We start from the raw sequence: 20834 nt of genomic DNA, 5'->3' as shown, positions 1-20834 counted from the left end.
GCTGCCCAGGCAGCGTGTGGGGTTACAAAGTCAGTCTCGTTAACCTTTTATGACTGTGGCTCTTCAGGGGATTCCCATGGAAGCAAAAAGGTCTGTCTGTGGTGGCGATTCTGGTGAGGCTGTGATGGAATAGAACAGACCCCCAGTTAAAGTGAGTGAGAAATGCTCTTAGAATCCTGATCACTTTGGTACCTGTCTCCTGTGGGCATTAGGCCTGGCTGCCTGGAGGCAGGAAGCTCCTCAGCTTACCAAAAGGCTGGAGGTCCTGCACCATACCACCTACTGAGCACAGACCTCCCTTCCTGGGAAGCTGCTGGCCCTGAGGGGTTGGAGATGAACTTGGCTATCCCATGCTCTTGGTCCATTCCAAGTAAAAGCTGACTGTGTTGGTCTTCTTCAGCGGTTTGGTTATCTGCACACCTGTAGCAGTGGCCCCTGCTCTCCTCCAGTGGGGTGGCCATGGCACTCTGCCCGTATGTTGTCTACAGGCAGAATCAGACCAAGACTGCTGCTTCCAGCTTCTGAATCAAATGGCAAGATGTTCATGTCCTCCAAAGAATCAAGGCCTAAGCTTCTTAGGATCCAGGCTGATAACCATGTAGATTGATATGTAAAGGGGCAAAAAAGCTTCCAGGAGTATTTAAAACTGATTTTCAAGATATGCAGTATCCATATTTGGGTTTTGAATTGTCCACAGATGCACTTCAGGAAACAATGAGAATAAGTGGGATGGATAGGTCTTGTCAGAGTTCAGATTTTTCTGTTTTTTTTTTTTTTTTTAAATTAATTAATTAATTTATTTTTCGCTGCTTTGGGTATTCATTGCTGCGTGCAGGCTTCCTCTAGTTGCGCCGAGCGGGGGCTACTCTTCGTTGCGGTGAGCGGGCTTCTCATTGCGGTGGCTTCTCTTGTTGCGGAGCATGGGCTCTAGGTGCGCAGGCTTCAATAGTTGTGGCACACGGGCTCAGCAGTTGTGGCGCCCGGGCTTAGTTGCTCCACGGCATGTGGGGTCTTCCCGGACCAGGGCTCGAACCCATGTCCCCTGCGTTGGCAGGCAGATTCTTAACCACTGCGCTGCCAGGGAAGCCCAGATTTTTCTGCTTTACCTCATCCAGCCTTATAAGAATAGGTTCTGTTTTTTCTTTATTTTCCATCTCATGCTCATGATTTATAAATATCAGATCCCCCTTTGCCATCATTGACCTGGCATCAGCCAGCCTTTCTCTCTGGGTTTTTCTTCTGTGATATTCAAGGTGCCACTTGGGAGAAACCAAATACAAACTGACCTATTTTACAGATAGGCTGAGAAATTTGTGTGATTTTTTTTTTTTGAGTGCACATCTGTTAAATATCTGCAAATAGAAGCCATGAAAACTCTCACACATGGCTCCTGAAAATGTGTAAGGGCCAGGTAAGGTTGGAGGTTCCATGCCCAGAAGCCCCAGGAGGAGCTGGCTGATGTGGATGTGGGCCAGTGGCTGTCGGCTGCACCAGCTGTGATGGAGACCAATATGCACGAGAACTTGGGGGCACCCAGACCCCTGCACAAGCACCAGCGCCACCACTTAGTAGCTGTGTGACTTTGAAAAGTCACTTAGCCCTTCTGAATGGTGCCCTTAGCCATGGAATGGGGATGAGACCTACCTCATAATATTGCTGTACGCGTTCCATTTTTTGGATCACAAACCACATTAAGAAATGCAGTTTACATTATGACCTGGCAGACACAAATGCATACATGCACGTATGTTGCAACCAAAGGGAAAAAGAGAGGTGGGGAATCTCATGGATGCCTTAACGACTGGATCTGAAAGTTCATATCACCAACCACCACCACTGTAATAGCCAGAGCTCAGGCGCCTGGCCTCAGCCCAGGTGCAAGGAAGGCTGGGACATGCACTTTTCTGTGTGTGCAGAAGAAGGAAGCTGAGGAGACCGAGTGAATGATACAAAGCACATAAGGTAGTATTTAGGCAGGACCCAGGGTAGATCTTTGATACACTGAAGGCTTAGCAAGCAAGTAATTAAGATGTAGGATTGGTCTGATTTGGGGTAATGCTGCCCCTCCTCAAAGGAACAGCCTGAATTAATGACTTCAGGGGGCCTCTTTGTGCTTTTCTTTATATCATCCCCCTGATTCTAAAGTTTCACAGACTCACTTGTGGATGTAGATACAGTTTTCTACAGCTGGGGTGAGTTTACCTGTTGCTTGATCCTGGGGCTCAATGGTGGTATTCTAACAAGACAATGGAATAGGACTGAAAGTTCTGTTTCAAGTTGGTGAGCCCAGACTGTGCATATCACTAACTGATAAATATAGCAAACATTTATATTGAGCGCTTACTGTGTGCCGGGGATTGAGCTAAGCAGTTCACAAGCTTTATGTCAATTCATCATCAACACAACCTTATTAGGCAGAATCCTAGACATCCTGGTTCCTTTTGAGATCATCTGTTCTACTACCTTTACTTCACGGATAGAAAAACAACTCAAGTTCAGAGAGGTTAAGTGGTTTTTCCAGGGTTGTCCAGCAAATTAGTGCTTATGCTAGGATCAAAACCCTAGATTTTCGATTTCTACAACAAGGATATGAGACCCGTGAGGGGCACACTGGATATTTTAGTGGCCTTAGCAAAGTGTTAATTGAACCTTTAATTTTAGGATCTTCAGTTTTATTTCAGGTATACACCAGAAATACTAATTTGTGCTGGAATCAAATGCCCCAAACTCTGCAGCCACTATTAAACTTGTAGTTTTAGTTCCAACTGGTCATTTTAGGCAGAAATAAGCAGTTTTCTCATAAGTCCACTCAGGTATGAGCCTGTAATTTAAACTGTTATTATCAACTTCAGGTAAAAATACAAGTCTAGATTGTAGTAAAAGATCCTTATCTGTGATTTGTTTTCACATAAATCTGCATGTCGGCCTCTTACTACTCAGTAGTTCTTGGTTGCCACCAGTACTGAAGGGAAAAATAGGAATTTGCCAAAAGAAAGTAAATGTGCTTCTGGAAATGATAGGATAGAGGTAGCTGCCTTAAGCCACAGTTGAAAGGATGTAAGTTCTCCTTAAGAAAGAAGCTAATGGTGATGAAGTGGTTGGGCTCTCCCAGAGACGACTGAGGGGGTTTTAATACCTCTCCTTCTGGAGGTCTTTAAAAATGCTTCTCCAGGTGGGCTGAAGCCAGAGGTGCTGACCAATGACCTGAATTCTTCTCCCTGGACAGAGAGATTCTATGGTTTCATGAAATTATCTTCTTCTAGTTCAGTGTTGCAAATGTCTCCTTACACAATTACAGAAAATAGTAATCTGTGTGATGTCTGTACACGAGTGTATGCAGTTTGCACACAAGTGGCCCACATCCCAGTGCCCTTTAGAATGCCTTCCTGCAGAGGACCAAAGGGCCTGGATGTTCATAATGAGGTGTTCCCAGCCCAGCCTGGTTGGAATTTGCATTCTTACTGGCTGTGCATGGATTTGCAGCTATAAAGTGTGACATTCCTTTTTCTATTTACACTTCTCACTCCACCCTTTTATATTTTTAGGATCAAGAAAGGGCAAAAATAAGACTAGTCAGGTAGGAGCTTCCAGCGTCAGTGCCCCCTCTTCCTCCACCCTGCAATAGGCCTCTGCAAATGCAGAGGTTCCTTCAGGCTCGCAATTAATCAAGTGTCCTGAAAGGGGTGGGGTGATTGGAGCCGCATCTCACAGCTTCACTGTTAACCAGTGTTTAAAGCAGTGTGCCACTTGGTGGGTACCTGGGCTCCCAGGGCCTACTCCAAAGTGTGCACTCAGCTGGGGAGAGCATTTTTGTGCTGTGCAAGTACTGATAATTTTATTAACTGGAAACCAAGTCTTTTCTGCCTCAACACAGACTCCCGATATTCTTGCATAATGTGTTTGACATTTCTGAGACAGTGCAGCCTGAAGAGAATGAACACTGAATAAGGAATCAGGAGTGCTAGTTTTTGTCCTGATTTGGCTGCTGACCTGCTCCTTCTCCCTGGGCAGCTCACCTAACCTCTCTGTGCCTCATTACCTTCCTTTCCCCACCTGGAAAATAAGGACCATTTCCTCTACCTGCTCTAACTCAGAGATGTCAGGCACATCCAGGCAATTTACGTGGTGCTGTTGGTGGGGAAGGTATGCTATACATTCATGATGGTGTTTTTGTCTTTGTTATGATTATAGTTAATATATTTTTTAATGGCTCAGTAGAAGCTGCTGTGAACCCAGTATCAGAGGACAAACTCTATCTTATAATGATCTACTGTTGAGATGCGATCTTTCAGAGCTATGATATAATTTGCAAGTGTCACCTTCTGAATGCAAACCAGCATTTTGTCCTAACTCTCAAGATCCAGCTCTGTGGGTCCCAATTCTGAGAGATGTGGCCATCTTTCTTTTATTTTTCCACTGGTCAAGGTAGGCCCCATGTATATATTTTTTTCATTATAAAGATTTGGAAGCTCCCTCCGTTGCCCCAATCCTACTCATTTCAATTTTTTTTTTCATATGTCCTGGGTGGAGGAAAGTCTCCTGAGGCTTATCACCTGCAGATGGTGCTTTTGAAAAAGAGAGTGTTTCAGAAAGTTCCAAGCACTGAAAATGGGTGTGTAATGAGCCCTGTTTTGCATCTTTAATTATAGCATTTGCCACCACACATGCTGTAATCATATGCTTTCTCTAGAGCCGAAGCAATGTGCAGTTCCAGGTCCATTCATTAATGAACCGGCAAATCAATCACAGATCTTGTCAAAAACATCACTGCAGCGCGGGGCCCTTTACACAGACCGTGGGATCAGATATACAATGGATCCCTTCTCCCCGAGTGTGCAAGGCCTTCTTGACAAATGTCTTACTCAATGTGCAGGTATTCTGATGTCTGTCTGTTTCTTGTTGCCTCTGCTCCCCCTCCCCACTCCTATTTTATATGGTGACTCTTGGTTCCTTAAGAACATGCTTCTGAAATTTGGCAAATGAAGGTTGCAAGGGGCAGACCTGGAGGCAGAAATGGAGGTTTATGTGATCCCAGGAGAGTCCCCAGAAGTCCTCTTGTCCTAAAAATATCTTGCTGATTCAGGTTTCACAAAGTATAAAATTCCTCCACTGGGGCAGGCTTTTGGGTGAAGATTGCCCTTGCAAGAGAGGGGGCCATGCATTTTTTTTTTTTTTTATAAATTTGTTTTTTAAAATTTATTTACTTTTGGCTGCGTCAGGTCTTCGTTGCTGTGCACGGGCTTTCTCTAGGGGGGCTACCCTTCGTTGTGGTGTGCGGGCTTCTCATTGCGGTGGCTTCTCTTGTTGCGGAGCATGGGCTCTAGGCGCGTGGGCTTCAGTAGTTGTGGTGCACGGGCACAGTAGTTGTGGCTTGTGGGCTCTAGAGCGCAGGCTCAGTAGTTGTGGCGCACAGGCTTAGTTGTTCTGCGGCATGTGGGATCTTCCCAGACCAGGGCTCGAACCCATGTCCCCTGCATTAGCAAGCAGATTCTTAACCACTGCACCACCAGGGAAGCCCTAGGGGGCCATGCATTTAGAAAGCAAATTCTTACAAGAGGCAAACAAGAGCCCATTCACTTGTAAACACGTGTTTGTATCAAACTGCTTTCTCCCTGACGTGAGGGATCCTAGAGCAGCAGAGTGAGGGTCTCCTGGGTGTCAGTGTGGAGATGGCAGCCTGGCCATGGGGGAAAGGCCAGAAGGGGCTGGAGGGCATTGAGGATCACCCTGGCCTCCTTCTCAGTCATGCTGGAGCCTAGCCTTGGTGAGCGGAGATTTGGGCCAAGGTGATAAGGAGGATTGAGGAGGTGATAAAATCAGACCAACAGTGTTCAGAGTTCAGATGTTACAACTTCTGAATGAGTGGCCAGTGTCACATCAGGGCCTGGGCTTCTGTTTAGGGAGGTCTTGAGTTTCTGTGTGAAGCACCTGATGTTTCTCCAATGTGTTTATTAACTATTATTATTACTGTTAACATATTCTTGGTATAATAGAAGTTGCATAATATATTATCAATTATTGATTATCGTCAGCTTCCCCTCACTAGAATGTACGTTCCCAGAGGGCAGCTTCTTTGTTTTGGTTATTGTTGTATTCAAGTACTTAGACCAGTGCCTGGCACATAGTTGGTGCTCAATAACTATTTGTTGGGTAAATGAACACGTTTATTCTTTTCCTTGGCGTATGTGTCTTTTCTGTCTTCCATTTCAGCACCTACATACTACTCACTGCTGCCCCAGGAATTCTTAGACTCACCAGCTTGGCACCATCTGTCTTCTGTAGGGCCCTCTCAGAATTGGGACAATTGCAAATATTCGATTTCCACTCCTTTTCTTCAAGTGAGAAAGCTGTAAACAGTGATATGGCAGTCTCCACTGGCTTTCTGCACGATGCCAGTGACGGTTTATTGCAAAGGGCAAGGCCTGGGATTGAACGTAAACAAACACAGCCCATGAGTTTAAAATAGACCATTGAGCAGCTCACAGAATAGGCCCCTTGTTTTTAAAAGAGCAGTGGACGCTCTTGAGAAATAATAAGAAATAATAAGTCTGGAAGCTGGATAGAAAGCTCTGATGCTTTCTGGCTGCGTTTGTCCTTCGAACTTCATTTGCGTTTGGCACGCCTGTGATGGAGCTGCCGCCAGCCTCGGCTGGGGTCTGCAGGCAGCAGGAAGTTTATCTGGGCTGCCGGAGGGAAATGGAAATCTCTTCGAGAAAAGGGCAACATGGTGGTTGTGCTGATTTCTAAGACACAGACTCCCTTTGCGAAGGGAGTCCAGTGTTCATCCCAAGAGGAACGTGAGGATTGACAAACGTGTGACCTAGGGACATTTTCTTAACGTCATGAAGCCCAGGTTTTCTCATCTGCAAAACTGGAGCATTAATACCTACCTCACAGAGTTGCCTTAGAGTTAAACAATGTGAATGTAGATTCCACGAGTTGAGGGCTTGCTCTGTTGTGTTCACATCTCTCCACCCAGTGCCTCACACTGTATCTGGCATCTGAGAGGTGATGGCAGTGCTAACCCCCTTCTACAGAGAAGCAGCAGAGGATAGCAGGGTTCCTTTGCCAGCAGTTTGAAGGCATAAATAACATTCTTTTCCCCTTTTTCCCTCCAGAATCTTTATTCTCTCTTAAAAAAAGTAAACACACACCCACAAATAATATATTAGTACATTCTCACTGCAAAAAACTTAAACAGTTAAGAAATACATTCCTAGTTCTCCCCAGAGTAACCACTGTAGGAGTATATCCTTCCAGAGACTGTATATCTCTAACATCTGTGTCTCTATCTGTACATCCATCTCTATCTGTATCGCTATCTCTGTTTCTAGCTATAAAGTATTTCTGTAGCTACATGCCTATCTATCTGTCTGTCTGTCTATCTACCTACCTACCTAACTATCTATAATGGTTAATTATATGTGTCAACTTGACTGGGCCACAGTGCATAGATAGATAGTTGGTGAAACATTATTCTGCATGTTCTGTGAAGGTGTGTTTTGGATGAGATTAACATTTAAATTGGTGGACTTCCAGTAAAACAAATTACCTTCCATAATGTGGGTGGACCTTATTCAAATAAGTTGAAGGCCTTAATAGAACAAGGACTGATCTCCCGGAAGAAGGAATCTGCCAGCAAACTGCTTTTAGATTCTAATTGCAACTTTCTTGGGTCTCCAGCCTGCTGGCCTACCCTGCAGATTTTGGGCTTACCAAGCCTCCCCAATCTCATGAGCCAATTATCTATAATAAATCTCCTCCCCCCTCTCTTTCTTCACATCCTGTTGGTTATGTTTCTCTGGAGAACCCTGACTAATACTCTATATGTTTTATTCTATCCTATCCTTTCATCAGTCCATCCATCCATAGCAGGATAATTTATTGAGATACTAATTTGTGTTCTATTGTTCTTTTATTATCTTCTCCCAATTCCAAGAAGGCAGTCAGCTTTGTATTGTAAAGTCAAAGCAGAAATTGTCTGCCTCCATCCTCCCTGAAAGCTCCAGTGACTTGATGGAATTATTACTTGGGGTTGGAGGCAGGGTAGGATGGCAAAGAGGCAGAAGTTCCGAGATGGGTAGGTAGGGAGATGCCCTAAGACCAAGGATAGGTTCTGTGGGATGGGACCTTGTCCACATCTTCACCTTTTCCTTAAGCAAAGACAGGGCACATAAGTGGTCTCATGTGCCCAAGGAGGCTCTTCTACCAGGACTCTCTTGCCCAAAGATCATACAAAAATGCCTGTGCCTTTTGGATAATGCAATGACCAGAGCAGATCAATGGCTGCAGGGGCCACGTGGAGAGTTTGGAACCTCGGCACAACACAGGCGTGGGAAATGGGCAGACACAAGTCAGAATAATGAGATATTATGTATAGCCCTCCAGCTAAATAAATATAAATAAATATAAATGATATCATTTCTGTGAAAAATGTAAATGTACTATATGTATAGGTTTTGAATGTTAAAGTCTTTAGAGTGGAACTTGCATTTTTCACTTACTACATCTTGAATAGCTTTCCAAAACTCTCTCCCATTCAAATATTCTATAAAATATTCCGTATTACTGATGTGCCTTAATTCATACCATTTCCTATTGATATTTAGATTGTTTCCATTTTTTTCTTATTATAAACAGTACCCTAGTGAACACCCTTTAATGTTCAGTAGTTATTCCTAATTGCCTGGAAAACTGAACCTCGTCTCCTCTCAGAATTCTTTCACATGCCCACAGGAGCCCCACTCAGTGATAGGCTTGGTGGGGAATCTAGAGCAGACAGAAGAAACCGTTGTCCCTGCTGGAGCCTGTGATCTTATAAAGAAAGTAAGACCTGAAGGACAAGAGACTTCTCTCTGTAGCCACAGGACCTCACAGGGTGAGAAATCAGGCCTGGCGGCGTAATTTGGGGAGCCGTAAGAGATGGAGGCTTTTTGTATATGGGAACACAACATTCCCTGATTAATCCCACACCTTCCTTGGAACACATGAGCGTGTGGCAGAGCAGACTTCCCTCTATTAGTTATTCTCCCGCGGTTTACCTTTCCTTATTTCCCTTTGGAGTTATTACCTTTTGTAAAGAATAAAGACTTGACAGAGCTAACGTCCCAGGCTCCAATCGTTTGACAAGCTTGTATGTATCATTGCCCTGCATGCTTTTGGACTTTTACTATATATATATTGCCATAAATAATATAAACCATTGTTTTAAAATTTTACAGATCTTTTCAGCAAGATGTAAACACGCATGGTCAGAGACCTGGTCTTCCTTTGTAAAGCTGCCAGCCTCACTGAGCAGTTAGTGCGGTATTCGCGCTTGACCAGGTGGGAGAAGGTGGAACCTGGGAGGCCACCCTTGCCTTCCTTCTTCACGCTATTCCCACCCCTCTCTCCTCAGATCCCTCCACTGGGGGCCTGACATTTATTTCCGAAGGCTTTTGAAAGACTCTGGGCCAAGATGTTAGCTCATAAAAACTTAAAAAGTCCATTCTCCAAGGAGCCTTTTTATGGGGAAACACCTGAGAGTGAACATTTAAAAGCTAAGGAATGAATGTATCTCCAGTGAGTGAACTTGGAGAGTGGATGGGGACCTTTTGGGCCCCTCTGGAGTTTTTCAGAGTGAAATGGTGTGAAGGGATGAGGCTCTATTGACCCGTTTGGCTAACCAGAAATGGAGAGGAAGATGCCACTCATTTTGGCTGTCCCAGTTTAGGAACAAGGCTCTCACTGACAGGGCTATCTTAGAAAATTCTCTACTTGGTCCCCTCATGATAAAATGAGGTACAAGAGTACTGTCTTCCTTTTCGGACAACCTTGTCTCCAGCCAGGGTGGAAAAGTGGAAAAGGAGAGGGTGAAATATCCCAACCCTCTGAATCTAGAAGGTGAGGGGGTGTCAGTTCCTCTGGCCCCAGAGGAAGGTGCTAATTCCTCGAGGGCACAGAGGGTGAAGGAGCAGGGCCTCCTCTTCCCTCCCTTGCTTTCCTCCCTCCCTTCCTCTTTCTTTCATATATTCTTTACAAATATCAAGGAATTGTGAAACTTCTTGTTTCAGATACTTGCACTTTAGTATGATTTGATTTGAGCTGATTTTTTTTTAAGCTGAAGGAACGCTAGTGTTGGCATGGGTCTTTTTGTGTCAGTAAAAGGAGCAACAAAGAAAAGAAGTACGAAAAGTTCCCTTTCGATATGAGAACAATTTGTCATAAGATTCTGCATACCCAAATACCCAGCCTTGGAGAGAGTATTTTTCCCATCAGCTGTGCACCCAAGACTCCATTCTTTCCCTCCTTTTCTTCCCTTCCTTCCTCTCTGACACTTTTGCATGTGTGTCTGAATACGATAAAGTTGCTCTGAGCTTTTTTTTCAATTATTTAACAACTTTCAAGTGGAGAAAAATTTCGGTCTTTTAATTTGATTTTGGGCTTTTTTTTGCATGCGTGTGTCTCCTTTCTGTTTGCTAAACAGTAATTGCGGATCTTCCTGGCCACCTTTAATACTCCCAGCTAATTATCCTGAAATAAATCTCTTTCAAACCCACATGCCAGCAGTTCTGGGATCCGAGCGGCTCTTTCAGCTCCCAGCAGCCTGTCACTCAAATGGGCCTCAGCTGCAACTCCGAATGATGAGTATTAACCTCCCGCTGGGAAGATTCGCCCAATCTCCCCACTTCCAACAGCAGCTCCCAGGGCCGCACCATGCTCCTACCTGTTAGCCTAAGCTGGGATTTTCTTTTGCTAACACTGTGATTTTGAAAAGTGGATTCCTGGGAGAAAGACACTCAGTTAACCTTCTCCTAATTGCCATTCAGGATGGGAAAGGGAGAGGAAGATGGTGGCTGTCCCAGGGGGGCGTCTGGCTGTGGAGGGGCCCGCGGCTTTGCCAGGAAGCGCGCTGGTCTGCAGGTGAGCGTGGCACAGTGTCTGTGTTCGAAGACTCCTGCCTGAGGGCAGTGGATGGCTGGCATCTGGGGACAGGCCTCAATGCAGACTTTGTGTCTCCTATGATGTCTTCCCTCCTCCTCAAACGTCCCTCAGTGCTGTGCTTTTGGTAGTTCCCTGGGCTCTCCTTCCTCCAACCTCTGCTGTTTCCTTCCAGGTTTCCTCTTGCCTCGTTCAGCAAGATCTAGTAGTTTCTTGTTGAGCACTGGTCTGTTTATTTGTTCAGAATGTTGTGACTGGTCCCATTTGCCTCTCCTGGGTGAGGCCGTGTCCTTCTCTCACTCTTGTTTCCCTTCTGATTCCATATGCTTCCCTGCTTCCTCACTAGGTCCTTCTGGTGAGATAAGGAGATGGCTTTTTAGGCGGGCTCCATAGCATAGTGGGTGGAGCACAGGTCCTGCAGCAACACTACCTGATGCCTGGCAAAGAGTAATGAAAGCTTGGGTGAATAAATAACAGCATATCTTGTTCTTCAGTATTAGGCCACCTTCCTCCTAGATTGACTTCTCTGAAACCTTTTCTCTCCATGCTGTGAAAGACTAATTATTTGACAATTGCCAGTTTCCTGCCTTGTGGGAAGAACTCTGTTTCTTGGCCACTGGTACGTGACTGACTTTGGTCGTACATGTTAACTAAAGCCGATGTGTGTCACTTCCAGGTGAAAGCTCTGAGAACCTAGTATTCTCTTTTCCTTCTGTCACATTTGCTGGCAAAGTTTCAGTTCGTGGCTGCTTCATAAGCTTGGATCTTGCGGTGAGAGCCCCCAGTTGATCTGCCATGGGTGTATAGCATGGACAAGAAATAAACCTTTGTAGTTTTACGCCACTGAAGTTTTTTTTTTTTTAAACGACTGCAGCATAATCTAACCTATCCTGACTGATACACAAATACACAAATATACTTATCTATATCCCAGTGTGGTTTCTTTTCCTTAAACTTTAAATATGTGCTTTTTACCTACCTCTGAACGAAGATCTTTTTCTAATTAGCCAGCCTCATATTGTTTTTCAATGTTGGAAACTAGAGATCGGAAACCCAAATCCTGGCCAAAGAGAAAGAGAAATGTTTTTGTTTAGATGTTTGAACTAACGGGTAAGTCTTACATCATCACTGGATCCCTAGTAAATTATGTGGAACACCAAATAACTCCTGTATCTATGTATCATGTCTCAAGATATCAAAGCAGAACTGCAACATACAGTTGCGAGGTTGTGCACTGAACAACTAAGGGACAGGACGTTTTCAAAGACCACAGTGTGAATGGCTGTGCAAACCCTTTGCTGGGCTCCTCTAGCAGAGGGTCTGTTTATAAGAAATTTTCAGGAGCAAGGGAGTCACTGCATTCCACCATCAACAGAAAACCAGAGAGTTTATTTAAATGATGCACTGGACATTGCTGAAGTCCTCAAGAAAATTATAATGGGAGGACTCTTACCATGTTGCATCTTTGGCACAAGTCAAGCAAAATGTGAGTGCCTGATACTTACAGGCGCTCTGCCATTTTCATCTGCCCCTTAACCTTAGCTCCAGGGAGGCCTCTTGAACTTGTGCTGAATTGTGTTTTGGAGGACTGTGTTTTCTGATTTTCCCTTGGTGTAAGCTATGCCTCTCCAGTAGGGGGAACTCAGTAGACTTCACCCAGCATCATCTCCTTTGGGCTTTTCTTCTCCCTTCAGTTCCTACCATGCATTACTTTCATCTGCTAAGCCCTTGGTCTTGATCAGTGAGGGGTTGGCCCTAAGATAGAGTGACGTTTTACTCCCACTGAGCATGCGTTAATGTACAGTAACATGTTGCTCTTGGGTTTTCTTTCTCTAAGCGTGTTCCAGCTTCAAATTCCAGCATGTAGCATACAATGAATACTATTGGTATTAACTACCAGAAGAATCCTTTGCTGCTGAGTATTTTTTGCATTTGTAAATCATCCTCCTATTGCCTACCATGACAGTTATGCAAGTGACCTTTGGATTTCACAATTTTTAAAAAAAATTATGACATTGTAATCCACTCCATCCATGGAAATGCACTACACTGAGATTGTGAAATCAAAGACTAAGTGAAAAATAATCATCAATGGAAACAATAAGAAAGTGATGGTTTGAATTGAAAGATATTGCATTGTGATAGGAAGCACTCCAATCCCAGTTCTGCCACTGACTGTCTGTGTGACCTTGCACAGATCACCTAACTTCTCTGGGCCTCAGTTCGCCTATCTGTAAAATGTGAAAGGATCCTTTCTAGTTCCAGCATTTTACATTTCTGGAATGTAATGTTTATGAATATTAAATCATATTAGCTTCAAAAACGTATTTCCAGATATGGTCATTTCTTAGGCTCCCTGGGAGATTCTTTTTATTTTAATTTTTTTTAAACGTCTTTATTGGAGTATAATTGCTTTACCATGGTGTGTTAGTTTCTGCTTTATAACAGAGTGAATCAGCTATACATATACATATATCCCCATAACTCCTCCCTTTTGCATCTCCCTCCCACCCTCCCTATCTCACCCCTCTAGGTGGTCACAAAGCACCGAGCTGATCCCTGGGAGATTCTTGTTATTGCTTTTGATAACCTTTTTGTTGGGCTGATTTTTATCCCTTAAAAAGTTCATCCCAACAATCTTGTGAAATTAGCAAGGGCAGTTATATTTAATTCACAGTTGAGACCTATTGAGATTATGTACTTTGTCCAAAATGATACAGGCCTGTCAGTGATGGAGGTGGGATCAGAACCTGGAACTGCATATTCTCATACCCTAGATTAGACAAGAGGGAGTTGTCTCGCCATGCTATTGCTAGAGTGGGAGTTACTGAGACATACTCTACCATAATAACTCAGTTCGATCAATACCAGTTGAATGTATTTTATATGTTTTGTGGTGAGTAAAGTGTGTTGCTTTGCTTCAAAGAAGGTATGGTCTTGTGAGGGTCAGTTATATAAACAGATGTAGGAAGTGCTGTGATAAAGGTATTTTCAGGATTTCCTCTTCCAATCAGGATGGAATAACAGGGGCAGGGTTTACCCTCCCACCCAAACAACTGTAAAACTGGACAAAATATATGAAATAATGGCTTTCAAGTCATTAGTAATAAGGCAACAAAGGACAGTATCCCTGAAGTACGGAAAACCTGTGGTCACTCCTGCTTAAGTCTAAAGAGAGTTTCCACAGGTACAGGGAAGGAGAACCCAGTGGATCCCAGCAGTTTTTCTGAGTTTAGAATACACAGCTGGAAGTCTAAGGAGGCAGAGAGGCTAGAGTTCACAGGGCAGAGTAGCGGAATGGAGAGATCTTCATTGAGAAAAAGCTCCAGAGATCTATAGAGGGTTCCATCACATTGTTAATTGAGTGGTACTAATCATGCATGTGAGAATGCTACACAGGGCTACAGAAAGGATCATCTAAAAGGATTAGAGGAAACATACCTTTGAAAATCACACAGGGGCAGGAATAGTTTCTGTTTTCATCATCCAGAGTAGAAAACCGTAGAAGTCACAGGACACTGAGGAGAATACTCAAAAGAGTTTTGTGTCAGTAGTGGAGAATATTAGGCAAAGGTTAAATGTTGAACCCACCCAAGGAAGCTTTTAAACAAATAAGACCTAAAAGAATCAAACTGTTTCCAAGCAACTTAACTGTGTCACGGGAAAAAAAAATCTCAAAATAGTTATAGGAATATAAATATATCCAGTAGCCAATAAGGTAAAATTCACAATGTCTAGTAATCTGATAAAAAATGAATAGACATGCAAAGAAGCAGGAAAATATGACCCATAATGAAGAGAAAAGTCTGTCAGTCAAAACCAACTAAGAAATTACACAGATGATAGAACTTATAGATAAGAACCCTAAGATAGTTGTAGCTGCTTTAAATTTATAAATTTAAGAAACTAGCATTACTATTGAGCATGTTAGGTAGAGACATGGAATATATACAAACTGCAGTGTCTGAGATGAAAAATATACTGGATGAGATGACCAACAGATAAAACATTGCAGAAGAAAACATCTGTGAACCTGAAGACATAGTAATAGAAACTACAGAAAATAAATCACAGAGAGGAAAACTGACTGGAAAACAGCAACAACAAAAACAGAACACCTGGGGCTTCCCTGGTGGTGCAGTGGTTGGGAGTCTGCCTGCCAATGCAGGGGACACGGGTTCGAGCCCTGGTCTGGGAAGATCCCACATGCCGCGGAGCGGATGGGCCCGTGAGCCACAATTACTGAGCCTGCGCGTCTGGAGCCTGTGCTCCGCAACAAGAGAGGCCGCGATAGTGAGAGGCCCGCACACCGCGATGAAGAGTGGTCCCCGCTTGCTGCAACTAGAGAGGGCCCTCGCACAGAAACGAAGATCCAACACAGCCATAAATAATAAATAAATAAAATTAAAAAAACAAACAAACAAACTAACAAAAAAAACGGAACACCTGTGAACTGTGAGACAACTCCATGTGGTCTAATATATGTGTAAGTAGAGTCCTTAAAAGGGAAGAGAGAGAAGCAGGACAGAAAAAAATACTTGAAGAAACAGTGGATAAAATTTTCTGTTAGATTTGAAGAGGTTAGTGGGAAATGGAACTCTATTGTTGTAAGGTAGCATATATGTGAAGTGGTATCATATCACTCAAAGGTAGCCTGTGATAAGTTAAAGATGAATAAGGTAAATTCTAAAGAAACTACTAAAATAACAAAAAATAGTTATCACTAATAAGCCAAAAAGCAAATAAAATGGAATCATGAAAATATTCAGTAATCCAGAAGAAGGTGTGAAAGAAGTAAAAGGGAACAGATGGGACAAATAGAAAACCAATGGCAGTGTGGTAGATTAAAATCCATCCATATCATTAATCACAGTAAATGTAAATGGTCCAAAAATTCCCATCAAAAGGCAGAAATTGTCAGATTTGATTAAAAAATCAAGACCCACCTCTATATTGCCTATAAGAAATGCACATTAAAGACACAAATAAGTCAAAAGTAAAAATACCGAAAAAGGTATATCATGCTGACACTAACCAAAAAAAAAGCAAGAGTGGCTATTTTATTTAAAAATTTTTTTGAATTCTTAAACATAAATTAGGTAACATATACATAGTACAAATTCAAAAGGTACAAAAGGTATTCAGTGAATATCAAATCTCCCTCTCATCCCTGTTCCCTGGCCACCCATTTCCCCTTTTCAGAAGCAGCCACAGTTACACACACTCTGAGTGTCCTTCCAGAGATATTCTTTGTATATGCAGACATTTCACCCACTTCAAACCTTGATGTACTTGGGACACTGTTCTTGGAGCCAAGACCCCAATGTGAGCTCTACCAACTATGAGATCCAGGGTGAGGGATCCAGTTTCTTCTAACTTTAACATTGAGTTCTCCTGCAGGAGTGGCTGTTTTAATATCGGATAAAAGTAGATTTCTGAAGAAAGAGTATTACCAGGAATAAAGAGTGCCATTTCACAGTGATAAAAATGCCAGTTCTTCAATGGGATATTATCCTAAACGTACAAGAAGCAAAAACTGAGAGAACTGCAAGCAAAAATAGATACACAATTATAGTCAGAAATTTCAACTCCTGTCTCCCAGTACTTAATGGAACAAATGGACAGAGAATCAGTAAGGATAGAGGAGACTTAGATGACACTATAAACCAATTTGTTCTAATTGACATTTATAGATCACACAACCCCATGACAGCAGAAAACACATTCATTTCAAGTTCACATGGAACATAGGCCAACATAGACCATATTCTAGACCATAAAACAAGCCTCAGTGAATTTAACAGGATTCAAAGTATGTCCTCTGACAATGAAGGAAGTAAATTAATCCAAATAACAAAAAGTTATTTTGAAAATCCCCAAATATTTGAAAATTAAAAGCATATATAAAAATACTCATGGGCCAAAGAAGTAATCAAAAGGAAAATTAAAATGTATTTTGAATTGAGCAAAAATGAAAAAACTATATATCACAATTTGTGAGAAGCAGTTAACATAGTCTTAAAGGGAAAGTTATAGTATTAAATGTCCATATTAGAAAAGAAAAAAAAGGTTACAAACCAATGATCTCAACTTCCACCTTGAGAACTTAAAAAGAGAATGGACAAATGAAACCCAAAGTAAGGAGAGGAAAGGAATATTGAACATCATAATGGAAATCAATTTAAAAGATAACAGAAAAATAATACAGAAAAATAAATGAAACCAAAAGCTGATTCTTTGAGAAAGTCAATAAAATTGATAAATCTCTAATAAGACTGATAAGAGAAAAAAAAAAAGAAGACACAAATAACCAGTATCAGCAGTGAGAGAGGTAATATCACTATGGATTTTACAAATATTTAAAGGGTAGTAAAGGAGAACGTTATGCAAATATATTCTGCAAGTTACATTAAATGGACAAATTTCTTCAAAGATATAAACTACCAAAGCTCATTCAAGAAGAAATAGATAACCTTAATAACCCTATATGAATGACCCTATATGAAATATTGAATTTTTAGTTTAAAACCTCACAAAGAAACTCCAGGGCCATGGGGCTTCATGAAGAAATTCTACTGAACATTTAAGGAAGAAAAATAATAACAATTCTATATAAACTTTTACAGAAAATTGAAGAAAATATTCTTCAACTCAGTCTATGAGACAGCATGACAGTGATACCATACCCAGACAAAGACATTCCAGGAAAAGCAAACTACAGAGCAGTGGTCTTCATGATCATAGATACAAAATTCTTACCAAAATTTTAGCAGTCAAATCCAATCATGTATAAAAGGATAATATATCATGACCAAGTGGTGTTTATTTCAGGAATGCAATGTTGAATTAACATTTGAAAATCAAACAATTGAATTCACCAGTTTAACAGTTTAAATATAAAAATTAAAAAATGATATGATCATTTCAATAGATGCAAAACAGAACAAACCCAAAATGTTTTGACAAAATTCAACTGCATTTCTGGTATAAGTACCCAGTAAACTAAGAATATAAATAAACTTCCTGACAATAGTGGGCATCTCTGAAAAACCTACAGCTAACATCATATTTAATGATAACAGACTGAATGCTTTTCCCTAAGCTCAAGAACAAGACAAGGATGTCCATTCTTATGTTTTTAACATTTTTGGAGGGTCTGGGAAGTACAGTATGGCAAGAAAAAGAAAAATGACCTCCATATAAGAAAGGAAGAAGTAAAAGTATATTTGTGCACGATATAATTGCCTATGTATAAAAATCCCATAAAACTATAAAAAAGCTACTAGAACTAATAAATGAATTTAAGAAAGCTGCAGAATAAAAGATCAATATTCATAATTCAATTACATTCTATATGCTAGCAACAAACCATCAGAAATTGAAGTAAAAAATTCATAATAGCATTAGAACTATGAAATACTGTGGACATATATGATAAAAGTTGTGCAAGACCTGTACTCTAAAAGCTACAAAACAAGGCTAAGAGAAATTAAGAAAGAAATTAAGGAGGACACAAATAACTGGAGAAATGTACCATGCTCATGGATCAAGAGAGTCAGTATTTTTAAGATCCTCTTCCAATGATCCATCTATAAGTCCAATCAAAATCCCAACAGACTTTTTTTTTTTTTGTAGAAATTGACAAAGCTGATTCTTTTGTTTATATGGAAATGCAAAGGACCTAGAATACCCAATAAAATTTTGAAAAAGAAGAATAATGTTGGAAGATTTATTGTAAAGGTGCAATAATCAAGACAGTGTGATATTGGCATAAAGATAAATAGGTAGGTCATTGGAACAGAATAGAGTTGAGAAACAGATACACATATGTCAATTGATTTCTAACAAAGGCTCAAAGACAATGCAGTGGTAAGAGAATATTCTTTTCAATAAATAGTGCTGGGACAGTTGTACATCCATATGAAAAAAACAGAAAGACAAAAAGAACTTCAACTCACACTTTGTACACTATATACAAAAATTAGCTTCAAGTGGATCATAGACCTAAATATAAAACCTGAAAAAATAAAAACCTAGAAGAAAGCAGGACATCTTTTGACCTAGGGTTAAGCAAAGATTTCTTAGATTTCACTAACATATGAATCAAAAGCATGATTCATAAAAGAAAAAAAATTGACAAATCAGATTTAACCAAAATTAAGAACTTCTGCTCTTCTAAAGTCACTCTTAAGATAATGAAAAGACAAATTACAGATAGGGAGAAAATATTTATAAATCACACATCTGATGAAGGACTTGTATCCAGAGCATTTAAAGAATCTCAGCATTCATTTATAAGAAGATAATCCTTCTCCCCTTGGGTAAAAGATTTAAATAGACATTTTACCAAAAAAAGTATATATTGATGACCAGTTAAGTCCATGCTTATTGGTCAACATTGTTAGTTATAAAGGAAATGCAAATTAAAACCACAATGAGATACTATAGTACATCTAAAAGAATGTCTAAAATAAAAGTTACTGATCATATTGAGTGCTGGCAGGATATGTAGCAACTGGAACTCTCATACAGTGCTGATGGAAATGTAAAGTGATAAAACTGTTTTGAAAACAGTTTGGTAGTTTCTTAAAAGGTTAAACTTACATCTACCAGATGACCCATCCATTCTACTTCTAGGTATTTATCCAAGAGAAATGAAAGCATGTGTTCATGTAAGGACTTGTCTAAGAATGTTCATAGCAGCTCTTTTTTGTAGTTGCCAAAAAATCTAAACAACTCAAATGTCCATGAACAGTTGAATGGATAAATAAATTGTGGTATATCCATACAATGGACCATTACTCAGGAATAAAAATAAACTATTGATATCTACAACATGGATGAATCTCAGAGTAATTATTCTGAGTGAAAGAAGCCAGATGAAAAAAGAGGATATGCTATATGATTCCATTTATAACAAATTATAGAAAATAATTTCTATAGTGATAGAAAGCATATCAGTGGTTATCTGGGAATGAGGTGAAGGTGGGGAGAGGTAGGAGAGTAGGATTATCAAGGGGCATGAGGAAACACTATCTTGATTGTAGTGATGGTTTCAAGAGTGTATATGTCAAAATTTATACACTGTAAACATTTAGAGTTTAGTGTATATCAGTTATACCTCAATAAAGATGTTAAGAAACAACAAAAATATATTTAAGCAACTTATATTTCTTAACAGAATACATTGTATATCTGGATTCAAATATTCATACTTTTGTAAATTAAAATTGTGGCTCATGAAAATAAGAAGGGTGCTCAGGGTTCTGTAGGGGTCTAGAAAATCACAGCATATAACTGATAGTGTTTGTCTACCTTTACATTATATCATGCTAACAGTTAGGCAGGAATGCATTTGCCATAGAAAGTCCCTGCCAAACTCAAAGACACATTCTGATTCAGAAGGTCTGGATTGGATGAATCTGCATTTTAAATGAGTCCTTTAGGTGATTCTGATGCAGATGAGTCATGGGCCACACCAGAGAAATATTGGTCAAAATCTTAACAACAGCAAAATCTCCTGTCTCTCTCTTCCAGCTTGGCTTGTGTTTGGTTCTCTTGGTTGAGGTCCATAGGTTAACTGAATTCTCCCTGTAGTATCTTCTTATTGGGTGAGACCTAGCTGCCCACCTTTGGACAATATCAATGCTCAGAAATACTGTTACAACATTAGGTCTGGGATTAACCCCAACAGTGTAATTATAGTCATAAAAACAACCTCGTAGTCACGTAGTCCAGGCCCTGCCCTCCCTAAGGAACATCCATCCCTCTTGGACCATTTCAGACAAGTGAAGGCTGGGCTTTTGGAGCCCCAGGGCAGGGAAGCTCTTGGGCTTTGCTTACCTCCTGTCTCTGGTGCCAGCGACTCTTAGTCAGAAGTTCTCCTTTGAGTTTCACAGACTTCCTCCTGCAGC

The sequence above is a fragment of the Eschrichtius robustus genome, chromosome 15 (genome assembly GCF_028021215.1).
Source record: "Eschrichtius robustus isolate mEscRob2 chromosome 15, mEscRob2.pri, whole genome shotgun sequence".
NCBI classification, from domain to species: domain Eukaryota; kingdom Metazoa; phylum Chordata; class Mammalia; order Artiodactyla; family Eschrichtiidae; genus Eschrichtius; species Eschrichtius robustus.
This window is presented reverse-complemented; position numbering follows the sequence as displayed.